Raw genomic sequence first — 14,718 nt, forward strand, 5'->3', positions numbered from 1 at the left:
GATGTTTCAAGGTAAAGTGCAATTATTAACTCAAGGTAAGTGTGTCTTGACTAGACGTAATTTGCAATAGAAGCAAAAGCAGAAGTGTTAAATATTTAAAAGCTAATGATTAAATCCTACCGTAATATCTGAACACTGGACCCATGAGGTGGCACTTAAAAGACAAGTCCCAAAAAAGTTTTCACATGCACGTTCTCTCTTTAAATAACTTACCGGTAACTCTTTCACTCAATCTGTTCTCCTTCACTAACTCAGTTGATGGGACAGTCCACGGTTACCAGAAGTAGTAGCTCTCATCACCACCTTCGTTCTCATAAGCGAGACTGTGATAGGAGTAATTTGGCCTGGTCAGAGATCGCTGAATTATTCATATATGACTGGCAGGTGTTGTTGATAGGGCAGCTCTTCTGCATTTCCAAATCCCAGGTGTGGTTTTAACAGCTCTATGTTCACAGCCCTGCCTATAGCTGCCATTGATTGCAGGCTAAAGACCCTGCTGCTGAATAAGCAAAGGAGCTTTACATAGTGGCACATGGTGCATCCAATAACACTACAGATCCATCACAGCCCATGACACCCACTGGTGGGGGCTGGGGGCATCCTACAGTACCTCTGGGTTTAGAGTTAAAGACAGAGCAAAGAATAAATGACATTCAAACAGGACTGTTCAGCATGATTGAAGCTAATCTAATATCCCACCGTGCTTCTGATGACCGCTGACTCGGGAGACACGGATTTGAGTACAATACAAAGCTGCAATAAAAAAGCATCTGGACTCTGTGGAGTCATGCATAATAATGTGGCTCTGAACTAAATGTTCCCTAAAACGTAAGAGAATGGCATTTCTTTAAACCTAATTTTTTTTTTAAAGGAATTGGATCACACTAATGTTTTGCTAGTTAAGGGAAAGTTCACTCAAAAATCATCACTCTTGTTATGCCAAACCTATTTAACTTTCTTTCTTCTGTTTTCCATACAATTAAAGTCAGTGGGTCCAGTGTTGTTTTGGACTGCAATGAATTATTTTATTGACAGAAACATTTGAGATGCTATAGGGGTTTGGAATGACAATGATATGAGAAAATGATGACAGAATGTTTGTTTTTGGGTGGACTATCCCTTTAAGGTGGTCTTGTATGCCCCTGTCATATGTTCTGGAAATTGGTATGGGAATGGATATGTCAACTTGCACGCATACAGTACATACACATATTGCAATGCAGGAAAGAATAACAAAGCTGCGAAAATGCCCATAGCATTACGTACCATTAAAGGTCACAGTAGGTCATTTCTCAGAATCAACTGCCTCTGGCATATCAAAATATGAAGTCATAAATATCCTTTGCAGGCTTTTACATGGGGACTTTTTCCATGTGAAAAAGAATGTAAAGTACTTTCCCGGCTGTGTAAGTACACTTGTTAGATTTTCATTAATGATGATGTAATTGGCTGCAAATGCACATTCGTTGTGTATGAAACGCTCATTATAATGTATGTGAAATATTCAAAGCTAGCACCAGTCCTTTGTAACAAGCTCGTGTTTCATTAAAAGTTCAAGAAAGAGAGTTGCACCACCAGTTCTAGAGATAATGGAGAACTGTTTTCCTTTTTGCTCAGTCCTTTGGATGTCATCAAACACACTGAGCTGTTCTCCGTTACAAGTTCAATTGAGATGTCCCTGAGCACAGTTGTTTGGCCTAGGACAGGACAGAAGGAAACACCAAAAGCAATTTCCACCCAGGTGATGCCGCCCCAGGGCCCCAGCGGGGTTTAGACGAGGAAATTAAACTCAACGCTCGTCCCGCTGCTTGAGAACTCCAGTCAAATGAACAGCCAATGTGCAGTCTTTTACCACTTCACAGAGAAAATATTAGCAGAATAAAGAAAGAGGTTTCCTGCAGGGTGTGGAGCGAAGCCGCTCACGCAGAATGGCTAATGTCCTCTCTCCTGAGTGATGGAGACGTCTGCAGGTTCAACTCTAACGACTCCCGGAGCCTGTGCGGAGAATAGTAATTTACCAATCACGCTGTCCATACATGAGCAGAGAGCACACTGGGTAAAAAAACCCAACAAAACATTATGATAAGTTCAGACACAGTCACGAGGCTAACCCATCAGTAAGAACGGCTGTACACAAACCACTCAAAAAAGTAACTGAGAGCTATAGTCAATGGAGGACTAAAGGGAAACTAACTAGAACGCGCAGAACACAAAGTACAGAGCAGAACAGACTGGGCATCCCCCTCAGTACATCCATTAAGATGTCTCACAATACAAGACGGATCCATGGAACACTGAGCTTGTTTAGGTCTCTCTATTGTGAGTGCTGGGACAGGAATAGCTTGAAGCAAAAAAGCATAAAGTTAATGGGGGACACACTCTCTGGGATTGCAATGGTAAATTATGACTCCCATAATATACAATTCAGGGGCACTCTTGGTTTACAGTAAAGGCTGGATGAAGTCCTTGGGCTATAGTGCTCATAATGGGTGCCGTAACTGAAAGCCTGTAATGTTAATGAATAACCAACTCAATCCAGATCCAAAATGATGCAATAACTCCAAAGCTCCAGTGGAGCCAACAAGCAGATGGCCTGGTTTCTGTGAGCTACTCAATTTTGCATTAATGTAACTTTTCAATATAAGGAAAGATTTATAGGCGGCATTAAAAACGATGACCCTTCCCCCTTCAATTACAAAACAGAGCCGTTTTAGTTCCTGCGATCACGACGATTCCTTATAAGAAGCGTCCTGCGGCGTGATGACATCAGGTCAGGAAGGCTGTGTGGCTCTGAGATCTGGTCTTTATGGTAATACTGCTCTGATTGAGATAAGTGGCAGATGTAAGCAGGACCATCAGCAGTATTTGTAAAAAGTCAGTGGATTCTCAAGGGAGAGCTGCTTGTCATTACAACCGCCGGGAAAAGACCTGATGAGTGCATTATTCAGGACTCAGCAGAGCCGCAGCAGCTAAGAGGTGTGGAGTTGGCATCTGAGAGACGAGCTCCACATCAGTGCTTGTTAATTAGCTTTCCTTAAAGATGCTCAGAGCCAATCTTTATTTGATTCTATTCTTGTTGCCTCTGAACTTACAATTGTGTGGCTTATCATTCGCCATCTCTACTGAAGAGCGCAGTTAGATATGAAAGATTGTTTCACTCCTTACTAGCTGGTGAAATCTTTAGCGTTCATCATATTAAGTATTGTCATTTTCTCTAGACAGTGGAGGACCTGGGATTGGCTGGACGTAGAAGCACTGGAACTATTCAGGGAGGGCTGCCTGTTAAAACCAAACAAATACACTACAGTCCAAAACATTCAGTTGGTAAGATTTTTTGTAAGTTTTTAAGAAAAGTATATTTGCAAGGATCCATTTATTTAAAAAAAAACTACTGTAAAACTTATAATATTGTGAAATATTCCTGTCATGGCAAAGCTGAATTTCCTCAGCCATAACTCCACACTTCAGGGTCACATGATCCTTCAGAAATCATTTTAATATGATGATTTGGTGCTCAAGAAACTTACTGTAAATGTTAAAAATAGTTACGCTGCTTAATATTTTTATGCAAACCATGATACTTTTTTTAAGGTTCTTTGAGGAATACAAAATTCAAAAGAACAGCATTTATTTAGAAATCTTTGGACTATAGCTGCCTTTGCGGTCCCTTTAATGCATGCTTGTTGAATAAAAGAATAAATTCATTATTCTTAAACAAAAGTTTTGCTGACTTCAAACTTGACTGGCATTTTGTATTTACATTTTGTAAAATCTTAGATTTTAAAACGACGTTCACCTGACTCTAGTCTTATAGTGTTGAAACATCCTCAAAAGAAAATCTTTTTCATGTCTTGCCTGGTTACATTTATTTATAAATCTTAAAGTATTTGATCATTTAGAAGCTAGTTTGCCTTTCTATCCCCGACCTAATGTCTTTGCAAAGAAACAATCCCCTGAGAGCTGTCTAAACAATCTCCCTCTTTCAAGTTTTCTGCTGGACAAATGCAGCAACATTTTTTTTTGGTAAATTATTATTATTAATGAGTAGTCAACACGGCAAACACGGGCTGTTCTGTTCCCTAAAGACATTTTTTTTCCATGTTTCATGCAACCCAATCCATTTAAACAATCTGCTCCAGACATTACTAAAAAGGCTTTTTTTGGTCTTACTGAGTACGATTAATCCGTGAACTTTTTTGTACATTCATATAACACCTTATAAAAGCCTAACAAGCACTCCATCTCTATACTTTTCTGTAATTAAAGACATGTTTGTCATGCCTCTTTCAAATTAGATTAGAGTTTTCCTCCCAGTGGAAATGTAAACACTAACCTCTGGGTTAACGTGGAGAAAAACATCTCTGAGACTGAGACCAAGTACTGACACAAAGATCTTAATTGAAAGAACATAATTTGCTTTGAGACAGGCAATGACATTCAACATTGCAGAACACAGTGAAAATCTACTACGGTCAGGAGACAAGGATGAGGAAAGATACATGCTAACGAAAAAACAAAACAAAAAACCTGTGGCTGTCCTTGATCTGAAAGCTTCTGTATATGCCATCAGAGGAAATGAGAAACATACATCAAGGTTTTCAATTATAGAGCAAAAGCTGACCCAAGAAGGCTCAACTAATGGCTTTATATTTTTCATTAACATTTCTTAATGCTTCTTCTATGACCCCAGGGTATTTGTTCAGTGTATAATGTTCAATACGCCTTGGATAAAATAGCATCTATTGGGCAGCTCATTAAGAAATCAGCTTGATTTGCAGAATAAAGGTCAGGTCTTACTATGCCATTGAAGGTTTCCTCTACTGAGCACTCACTTTCTTCAGTGTCATTGCATAGCATCCAGCATTACTGCAGAAGACATGTTAATATGTGCATTTTAAGATAGTTATAGGCTTCCTCTATTACAATGTTTGGCCTATTAATGGCTGTTTACATCAAATCAGATACTGAACACATACATACATGAAATACTGAATACCAAGTTAAAGTAGAATAGAGATGATTGAGTCCCTCTGAATTTCGACCAGTCCAAACCCCTGGTAATGTTTTTAAAAAAACATTACCAGAAATGTATAATCAAGTGAACTCCAGCAGAGGAACATCTCAAATCCAATTTTATATTCCCATTCCAATGTAGAAAATGATTCATTCTTATTATAATTGGCTGCTGTTTTTAATCCATCATTTTATGATTTACAAAGACAGTCTGTTTAATAATAAACCTACATACCTATTCTTACCATCTCAGTTTTTTTGTGCATTTTTCACAAATAAGGTAAAACAAGGCCTGAAAGTTGTATTTTATGCTAATATAAGTAAAAAGACTTCATCTTCAGATTATGTTCAACTTCAAATGGTTAAAGGAAATATTATATGAGCCCTTTTATTTTCAATTAATTTTATATGAGGCTTGCCATTTTAAAAAGCCTTTTACCAAAGAGTGTAAATAGTTTAAAACACCAATCTATGTGATGATGAGATTTTCTAGCAATTAACGTTAAATGAACACCAAATGGACATTTTTTATCCCATAAATAATGAATTTAAAAAAATAAACCAGAATATGTAACAGATCATGGAACACTGCCTGCATATTCAGAAATAAATCCTGTTCCAGCAAAGGGAAAACATTTTCTTGGGGAAAAGTCCTATATGGCTCCATCAATCACCTTTGTAAAGATAGGTATAAATCTGAAGAGCAGCAAAACATTAGAAACTCTTTTATATAATTTATGACATCATGTACAAACAAACACAGCGCCATAAACAATGTCTTACATGATCAGTACATAGCATCCTAATGTATAATACATCTACAATCCAAGAGCCACTTCATCTATTCAAGTCTCCATATCCCTGTTTATGTCAGTCATAATAATTAAGGTTCAAAACGGACATGAAATTGAGCAAACCAGTAGACATATAAAGGATATGGATTATGGAAACCAAGCAGAGAGACTCTTGATGAGGTCACAATAAAACAAGGACATTTTATCCAGTTTCTATAGCAATTTGCCAAACACTGATGATTACCTTTATACACACATAAAACATCAGTCTTTAAAACTCAAAATGGATATGCAATGATTCTTAAATCTCCTTGTTTATATTAGCATCTAAATGAAACAAGTTGCATGCAATGTCTGAAACGAACATAAAGTATAAAAATGAGCTAACAGCTTGTGATACTAATGTTAAATTTATGTTGTTGTGATGACATTAAACCAGACTGAATAAAAATAAATAAGCCTTTCAAATCTGAATACTAAAACAAAAGGATGCAGCTCATTTTCTGCATTGAGCTGAGTCAGTGTATAGCCACAGAATACTAATGAAATCTTAATTTGAACTACCCCATATGCTTCAATTCACCAGCACCAATACCTAACCAATTAAAGACAATCTCATCTGCAATTTGAAAATCATCAGGCATAAATATTTCAGAAATGCACAAAGGCACGTCATAAATTTAAATGTGATTCAGAACTTAAAATGCCAGGCAAAGCATTAAGTTAAAGCACATCGTCCTTGGGAATGCAAACAACTATTAGCAATGCACAGCCACTGTTCCTTCATTAATCAGCACTAATTAAGACTATTGATTGAAGCAAACATCAGGATTTCCAGCTGAAAGGGTTTACTAGACCGTAAACTCCACAGGCGATGGCAGAGCAAGGAAAATATCCAAAAGATTTGCCTTTGCCCTTGGTTCAGGCTTCACTTTGCAAACCAGCTCAGAAAATTAAACCAAAAATGCCCCTGCCTCCCTGTCATTAAGTGCTGTCAGGACGAATCAGAGCTCACAGGCCAGTGGTGCCGCACAAAGCAGCGCTCCGTCTCTCAATGTTGAGCCTCCTGTCTCACTCACACACATGCATGCTCAGTCACACAGAAGGTTAGGCTTGACAACAATGTCCCAGGACTCAAAACATAACACATCAAGGTCATATTGAACTTGTGGTAATAGTTACAAGCAGTCAACATCATCAAGCATTATCATTATTTTCATTCTTGCTCTAAATCTTGTGCATCATTTATTTAGATATTGTCGTTGTAATATTATATTATTCATGATTCTGTATGGTCAAATGTAGTGTCTGTATTTACGTAATAAGTAATAACTAAATGTTATATTGGGAGAAACAGAGTTGTGCACCTTTTCACCTTTTAAACCTATTAGCAGTTCCGGAAATAACTCGCCTCAAGACTGAGCTGCATTTAAATTTAATGTGTAATTTTTACAATATGCTCATATTGATATATATTCATGCATGAGGGTGGGAAACACAACAATGCCTTTTCTAGTTTGTCTTGAAGGAATAATTGGGCAGAATAAATAGCAGCCAAATAATGAATATCTTCTCAACAAGACTGCTGTTTAATTAGGCTAAAAGCTCAAGACTGGAAACAAAAGCTGCATTACTGTATTGGCAAAGTACATTTATGACTTTTTGACAGATGGCTGTAATGCAGTCTAGGCAAGTCGACTAACTAACACGCAGGCAAACACAGCCCTAGATATGCCAGACAGACTGGGAAACAAATGAGAGTCAGACAAAACTGTGCACACATTTGCTTGCTTCACATGCAACAAAACCCATATTGTTTTTCTACATTCTGAATTGAATGCAGATCATGCACACTTCAAAGACGAGTACAAACAAACTCAAATCTGACTTTCATGTCAGTAACAGAAATATGGATCTTATTTTGCATCATAAAGGGTACTGGTCAGTCATCTTTATGACTTTAGTTTGCAACCAGAATCGAGAAAGTCAACAGTGCTCATTTAACGAGACATTTAACTTGGTTTTTAACAGCCAGAGAAAGCAACTGCCTCACAGCCTGGAAAGCTCATACATTTTCAAAAATAAAGTTACAAAATAGACACTGCCAAATCAGAAACAAATGATGTCTCACAAAACAGCATACAGCTAATGTATGATAATAAACACTGGAGGGCCAACCAATTATATTTTATACAGAGCTGTTCTTGTCTGTATGAAGGAATATTGGCCCTGATATTGTTGCTAGAAAAAAATGACACTACTATATCATCTAAACCAGATATATTTCTCTATTTACAGGACTGCATCTGTTTGGTAATGCACATGGGCTCTGAACATCTCAATAAGGCTGTCAAATTGCTCAACAGAGCCATCTAGTGGCCATAAAACTTTAAATCAAAACTAATGAATGGAAAGAAGACGATCCCGAGCGACTGGTGCGTCGTCTCCTCTCAAATGATTTATATGCCTTTAACAGAAATAAAAACACAGTTACTTGCCTATTCAGACTTATTTGTCACTCTTCATTAGCCACCATAAACTTGTTTATGAATACCTGTTAATGTTTTACAATAAGAGCGTTACAGTTTCATTCCTTGTAAATTACAGTGGCAAGACAAGGTTTCACAGACATCAAAACATTACGAGGGGTTTGATAACGCAACATTCTATCAAATGTATTAAATAATATTACGTCGGTAAAAGACTCAGTTAGCAAGATTAAATATGGATAGATTTAGTTAGATTTTAGCATATTTGATTTCATTGACATAGCCCATACGACAACGCATTTAGTTTTATTTATAACAGCATTCCCTAGCTAAAATAATTAGAGCCATGAAAAGCTCGACTGAATGAAGACACTGACTGTTGAACTGTACTGGATACGATACATCAACTTTGGCTATAGGAGAAAATCGACCACGCTTATAAATAAATATAGACTGCAGCGATGTAGGTTGGCCAAACTGACAGCTCACACAATCGATCGTGTCGCCTAAACTAATCAAAAATGCCAAATGATTAAAAAAATGTTATGAATTAAATAAATAATAACTTAATTTTCTACATATAAAACATTTTCTTTACTTTTATTAGCGAGCTTACAGAATGAAAAAACATGTAAATATCGTATGTATAGGGTAGCCTATATAAGAGTAACCTAGGCATTAATAAAACCATATGTCCAAATGTACCTTTATTGACCAGTTTAACTATCAGCTAAAATCATATTCGAATAATAATGTTAAAAAACTACATTTAGGCTAAATTTGGTAAATACGATTTTTATATTCAATAGAAATTCAGCATGATACAGGCTATTCATCCCGAACAGCTCACATATGATTCAGCAACACAGAGCGTATATATATATATTATTTATTTATTTATTAACACAATTTTATTGCAGATGACAGTGTACTCCTATAGGCTAAAGAAGCGAAATACAAAATACATAACGTTACCTTCTCCAGGTCCGTTTTACTCTCCCTGATCTGAAATCGCTGTCTACTGTTCGTCCATAGTCTTCGTCTCTGGAATTAAACTCTCCACTTTCTCGTAGATAATGTATGGCAACCTACATGAAGAAGAGTCCTGGCGTGTATTTTAGAAATTTCGATGGACTGTTTGCATTGTCAGGGTAGTGTTGTCGGAGCGTTGCGCTGCAGATCATCCTCTGTAACCGACACTGTAGCCGAATGTTTCTGCCTCTCGCGCGGCCTCATTTTAAACTCACGTGACGTCAGAGCTCATGGTGCTCAGACTGCAAGCGCTTAGTAAACATCACATAGGTATGGAAGCATATGGGTAGCATTATTCAATTTGGGATGTAATTTTGCATATTACATCCCAAATTGAATAATGCTACCCATATGCTTCCATACATAGGCTACGTTTTGTTGGAGAAAATACATTTTTCGATTAACTTTTACCTTAGTGTAACACTTAAAGCAAAACCACAATTTTAGTAAATACAGTGAGAAAGAAAAAAAACGTAATCATTCAATTAAATCTGTTTACATATTCCTGCTCTTGTGAGCAACCTGTATATATGATTAGACAACATTAGATTACAGAAGTAAATATAGGTTGCAGATTAGTGTGTTGTATTGATTTTTAATGAACACTGAATACAGAAAAACAGTTATGTAGGCTACACTGCCAGTCAAGTTCTTGAACGGTAAGATTTTTTAAGTTTCTTAAAGAAGGCTCTTCTGCTCACCGAGCTTGCATTTATTGTCATGATTCTGCCCTCGTGTCCTTGATTTTTCCTAGTCCTGAGGCAGGATCATGACAGACCCGTGTTTTGTGTACAAGCGCATGGCCTTGTCTTTGGGCCATGTGCTTGTGTTGTCTCGTTCCCTTGCCCCGCCCCCCTTGTTAACCTAGTCGTGTCTTGATTGTCCTATCTGTAACACCTGTCGTGTCTTGATTAGTACCCCTATTTAGATCTCCTAGTGTGCTCTGTCTTGCGTCGGTTCATTGTCATTGTGATTGTACCTCAACTGTGTTCTGCAATTGTGATTGTGTGTGAGATTGTGCTGTACCCGCTGAAGTCCTTGTATTACCGTGAGTGTTTATAGTTAGTATTTAGAGTCCTTGTTTATCTTGTCAGTCCAGTCCTGTTTTTGTTATTTAGTCTTTACCTTGCTCCGTGTTTTCCCCCTCGTGGGTTTTGTTTTCCCCTTTTTTGTAATAAACCCTTTGTTTGAGAATCCCTGTCTGCACCTGAGTTCCTCCCTTACCAATACCTGACAGAATGAACCGACCAACAAGGAACTCAGCAGACAGGAGGCAATGCTGGATGGCATCAGCCAGCCAGCGAGATTGTTTTGAGGGCTCTCGCCTCGTGGTGTTCCGGGGGACCAGGGGAGGTCGTTCTGGAGTGAGCGGGCGAGAGGAGGAGCCACAGAGGTCCCCACCTACCCAGCTGCCGGCGATCCCGGAGGGTCGTGTCCTGGCCGTGGCAACCCTGGGGGGTCAGTCAAGCCCCTCCCAGAGTCCTGAGGTGCCCTCCTCAGCCAGCAGTCTCCCCATGAAACGAGGGAGACGGTTTTCATGGGAGTCAACTTCTGAGTCTTCGGCGTCCGAGACTGCCCTGCCCGAGACCAAACTCCCCCAACCCGCCTCTGACCCAGCTGTGGCCTCTGCACCGCGCCCAAGGAGGAAGAGGAGGAAGAGGGGGCCTGCCGGTCCTGTGACCCTGTCTCCTCCCGTGCCAGCAGCGGAGAGCGCTGGCGTGCCCGTGCCAGCAGCGGAGAGCGCTGGCGTGCCCGTGCCAGCAGCGGAGAGCGCTGGCGTGCCCGTGCCAGCAGCGGAGGGCGCTGGCGTGCCCGTGCCAGCAGCGGAGAGCGCTGGCGTGCCCGTGCCAGCAGCGGAGAGCGCTGGCGTGCCCGTGCCAGCAGCGGTGGGCGTTCCCGTGCCTGCAGCGGAGAGCGCTGGCGTGCCCGAGCCAGCAGCAGTGAGCGTGTCCGAGCCAGCAGCGGTGAGCGCTGGCGTGTCCGAGCCGGCAAAGAAGAGGGCAGTATGCAAGTCGGCAGTCGTGAGAGCGCAGGAGAGTGCCGCGGCCGACTCTGCAGCAAAGACTTTAGTTCAGTGTTTCTCATCTCATAAGGAGATGCCAATTGTCTTAGCGGCTAAAGCCTTTTCTGATTATTTGTCTAGTCTTGTCCGTATCCTAGAAGTCCCCGTCAGTCCTGTCTTGTCCCCTGACCCTGTCCCCAGAAGTCCTAAGTGTCCAGCCGTTGTCTCCCCGTGTCCTGTTGATGTGTCCCCGTGTCCTGTTGATGTGGCCCCGAGTCCTGTTGATGTGGCCCCGTGTCCCGTGGGTGTCCCGTGTCCTGTTGTCCCCCCGTGTCCAGTAGATGTTGTCCCCCCATGTCCAGCTGTCGTCTCCCCGCGTCCCGTAAGTCTTGCCCCGCGTCCCGTAAGTGTTGCCCCGCGTCCCTTGTCTGCTCCTATCATGTCCCCTGTCAGTTGTCCCGAGACCCCTCCCCGCCCCTCACCACCCAGACCTGCCCGTACCCCCCGTCGTCAGCCTTTGTCCTGTCCTCCTAAGATTCCTACCCCTCCCACCCGCCCTGGTCTGTCCCCCATGAACTTTGTGGTCCCGCCCCCTCCCCTTCCCTGTTTGTTTTTTTTGATTTGTCACCCCAACCCTGCCGTTGTGTACTCATGTTTGCCTTTGTTGTTATTTGTCATGTCCTGTTGGTTTGTGTCTGTGTCCCAGTCTGTCATGTCAGTCGTGTCCCGTGTTTGATGTTCCCTTGAGGAGCGTCTGGAAGCCGCTCCTTAAGGGAGGGGTTCTGTCATGATTCTGCCCTCGTGTCCTTGATTTTTCCTAGTCCTGAGGCAGGATCATGACAGACCCGTGTTTTGTGTACAAGCGCATGGCCTTGTCTTTGGGCCATGTGCTTGTGTTGTCTCGTTCCCTTGCCCCGCCCCCCTTGTTAACCTAGTCGTGTCTTGATTGTCCTATCTGTAACACCTGTCGTGTCTTGATTAGTACCCCTATTTAGATCTCCTAGTGTGCTCTGTCTTGCGTCGGTTCATTGTCATTGTGATTGTACCTCAACTGTGTTCTGCAATTGTGATTGTGTGTGAGATTGTGCTGTACCCGCTGAAGTCCTTGTATTACCGTGAGTGTTTATAGTTAGTATTTAGAGTCCTTGTTTATCTTGTCAGTCCAGTCCTGTTTTTGTTATTTAGTCTTTACCTTGCTCCGTGTTTTCCCCCTCGTGGGTTTTGTTTTCCCCTTTTTTGTAATAAACCCTTTGTTTGAGAATCCCTGTCTGCACCTGAGTTCCTCCCTTACCAATACCTGACATTTATTTGATACAAACAACTGCTAAAAAAAAAGCTATTTAAAAAAAGTTTTTATTTTATAATATATTTTGAAAATATAATTTATAATATTAAAATATAATAATTTAAAATATAATTTATCCATGTGATTTCAAAGCTGTTTTTAGCATCATTACTCCAGTCACATGATCCTTCAGTCATCATTCTAATATTCTGATCTGCTGCTCCAAAATGTGTTATTATTATAATGTTGAAAACAGCTGAGTATAATTTTTTTCAGGTTTTTTTGATGAATAAAAAGTTCAGAAAAGCACCATTAATCTGAAATATATATATACTATATATTAAGCAATTGAACAGTTGTACCTAATAAAGTGACTGGTGAGTATATATATATATATACTCACCGGTCACTTTATTAGGTACAACTGTTCAATTGCTTGGTAATACAAATTGCTAATCAGCCAATCACATGGCAGCAACTCAATGCATTTATAATTCTTTACATTGCGCTTTTCTAGACACTCAAAGCGCTTACATAGTCAGGGGATATCTCCTCATCCACCACCAGTGTGCAGCATCCACCTGGATGATGCGACGGCAGCCATAGTGCGCCAGAACGCCCACCACACACCAGCTTACTGGTGGAGAGGAGACAGAGTGATGAAGCCAATCAGCAGATATGGGGATTGTTAGGAGGCCATGATGGTCAGAGGCCAATGGGCGAATTTAGCCAGGATGACGAGGTCACACCTCTACTCTTTTCGAAAGACATCCTGGGATTTTTAATGACCACAGAGAGTCAGGACCTCGGTTTAACGTCTCATTCGAAGGACGGTGCTTGTTGACAGTATAGTGTCCCCATCACTACACTGGGCCGCTAGGACCCACACAGATCACAGGGTGAGCACCCCCTGCTGGCCTCACTAGCACCTCTTCCAGCAGCAACCTAGTTTTCTCAAGGAGGTCTCCCATCCAGGTACTGACCAGGCTCAGCCCTGCTTAGCTTCAGTGGGCAACCAGTCTTGGGCTCCAGGGTGATATGGCTGCCGGCCATATCAGGCATCTAGATCAGGCTGCCGGCCATTTAGGCATCTAGATGTGGTGAAGATGACTTGCTGAACTTCAAACTGAGTATCAGAATGGAGAAGAAGTGGTAAGGTCACAATTTCAGAATTTGTAAAGAACATGAAAGCATGGATCCATCCTGCGTTGTCTCAACGGTTCAGGCTGGTGGTGGTGGTGTAATGGTGTGGGGCATATTTTCTTGGCACATTTTGGGCCCCTTAGTAACAATTGAGCATCATTTAAACACCACAGCCTATTGTTACTAACCATGTCCATCTCTTTATGACTACAGTGTACCCATCTTCTGATGTCACAGATCTCAAATCATCTCAGACTGGTTTCTTGAACATGACAGTGAGTTTGACACTTTACTCAAATGGCCTTCAAAGTCACCAGATCTCAATCCAATAGTGCAGATCTGCAACAACAGCATGATGCTATCATGCCAGAAGGAAAAAGGGAGTCCAACCCGGTACTAGGAAGGTGTACCTAATAAAGTGGCCAGTGAGTATGTGTATATATATATATATATATATATATATATATATATATATATATATATATATATTTAATGAACAGGAGTTTCTTGGGCGGAGTAATAACCTATATCCTAGGCCAATCCTTTAACAGATCCTGCATTAGAACTTCATAATGTTACACAAGACCGCATAATGCAGACAATAAAAGATCTAAGTTTTTATCTGCAAATAAAGCCCTTCAGAGATTCCAGATCTACACTGAACACATCTTAAATAAAAATGACTTAAGAACAGACTATTTATAGCAGTGAATCAATTTCAGTTCATAAATATCATTTTCTTTTTCAAACTTACACATTAATTTGACAACTCTTCAATTTAAATAGTATCTGATGTTCCTAAGAGGACATGATTTCTTGCATACCTAAATGCAAATTCAGTAATTATCCAGATCTGCTTTTTATGAAATCACAGGAGGGAGCCCATCAGAATAGCTGACAGAGCAAATCTGCCTGTTGCACCAAAATGTTGAGTATGTTACTGATAAATTGCTTACAGCT

The 14,718-nt window shown here is 40.5% G+C and overlaps 1 protein-coding gene across 1 annotated transcript in view; it reads right to left on the reverse strand.

Annotated features, from left to right (window-relative positions):
• Positions 1-9,488, reverse strand: part of megf11 (multiple EGF-like-domains 11) — a 103,235-nt gene extending 93,747 nt beyond the window's left edge. The window contains exon 1 of the mRNA XM_052582094.1: positions 9,272-9,488. The gene's annotated coding sequence lies outside the window, so the exon portion shown is untranslated. The remainder of the gene's footprint in view (positions 1-9,271) is intronic.
• Positions 9,489-14,718: the final 5,230 nt, after the last annotated feature.

This window comes from Carassius gibelio, chromosome B18, assembly GCF_023724105.1.
Source record: "Carassius gibelio isolate Cgi1373 ecotype wild population from Czech Republic chromosome B18, carGib1.2-hapl.c, whole genome shotgun sequence".
NCBI classification, from domain to species: Eukaryota; Metazoa; Chordata; class Actinopteri; order Cypriniformes; family Cyprinidae; genus Carassius; species Carassius gibelio.